This window comes from Condylura cristata, unplaced genomic scaffold (genome assembly GCF_000260355.1).
Source record: "Condylura cristata isolate star-nosed mole 26May11 unplaced genomic scaffold, ConCri1.0 scaffold00022, whole genome shotgun sequence".
NCBI lineage: Eukaryota > Metazoa > Chordata > Mammalia > Eulipotyphla > Talpidae > Condylura > Condylura cristata.
The window spans coordinates 37,048,576-37,049,630 of record NW_004567123.1 but is presented as its reverse complement, the minus strand read 5'-3'; the positions used below and the strand labels follow the sequence as shown (position 1 = coordinate 37,049,630).

The 1,055-nt window shown below is 76.3% G+C and overlaps 1 long non-coding RNA gene across 1 annotated transcript; it reads right to left on the bottom strand.

Annotated features, from left to right (window-relative positions):
- Nucleotide 1: 1 nt before the first annotated feature.
- On the bottom strand, nt 2–1,019 carry LOC105853961. The gene is made up of 3 exons (XR_001145699.1): nt 949–1,019; nt 438–473; nt 2–50 (listed from the first exon to the last, which is right to left on the bottom strand). It is a non-coding gene; the product is annotated as an uncharacterized LOC105853961 (long non-coding RNA).
- Between the last annotated feature and the right edge of the window lie 36 nt (nt 1,020–1,055).

The window sequence follows — 1,055 nt, the reverse complement described above, 5'->3', positions numbered from 1 at the left end:
GGCCCGGCCGCCCCTGGCCGCCCCGGCTCCCCCGGGCCGCCTCGTGCTCCCTGCGGGGGACAGAGCGTGAGCGGGTGTCCTGTCGCGGCCCCCAAGCCGGCCCGCCGGGCGCAGACCCTGCCCCCAGGCTCGGCGGCCCCCGCTGGGCCTTCGCCTGCTCCCCTCGGCCCCCAGGGGACACAGTGGGCCGTCCACTCCTGGGCCTGATGGAGGTGGGTGCTGGAGCCCGTCCCGGGGGGCCTGACTGACCAGCTGGCCCTGCTGGGCCGCACGGACCACCCTCCCCCGCCCCACTTGCCGGGCACCGGCCCAAAGAAAGCCCAGCAGCGGCCGCCCGGCGGCCCACGCCCCTCCCACTTCCCGGCGCGGCCAACCGCGGGCAGCAGGTAAGAATGACCCTCTGTTCGGAGCGGCCCCTCCCCCAGCCGGCTACTCACCGGGGCTCCAGGCAGGCCGGGGGGGCCAGCTTCTCCCTGCGGAGGGCAGTCGGCGTGAGCAGGCGCCCTGCACCCCAGCCCCGCCGGGGCCCCCGGCACAGGCCAGAGGTGGCTGGGGCTCCCCGCTGGCCCCGGGCCCCCACTCCACTCCCCATCGTCGGATGCGGGGGGCTGCGCCGCGGGCACAGGGGCGCTGAGGGTGTGGACAGGCGTGGGAGACCCCTCACCTGCCCCAGGTTGGGGGGCGGCCCCTGGGGGGCGGCTGGTGTGGGAGCAGCTGCGGAGGAAGCCGGCACGCGGCCCCCAGCCCAGCCCCGGGAAACGAGATCCCCCCAGAGGGCCCTCCGGGGCCGGGGGACGCCCTGAGGCCACATCTCCAGGCCGAAGGCTGCTGTGCACCCCGCGCCCCTCTGGGGGTGTGATCCCTGTGGAGGGCGCCCCAAGAAGGCGCTGGCTCATGGCTGGGGTTTCTCCCACAGGGACCCTCCTGCCTCCCCAGCCCCAGACTCACATCAATGCCGTCCCTGCCTGGCTTCCCGGGGGGCCCCTGGGGGCCGGGGGGGCCTCGAGGTCCCACTTTCTGCAACGGAGAGATGCGGTTAGGGAGCTGCAGCCGCT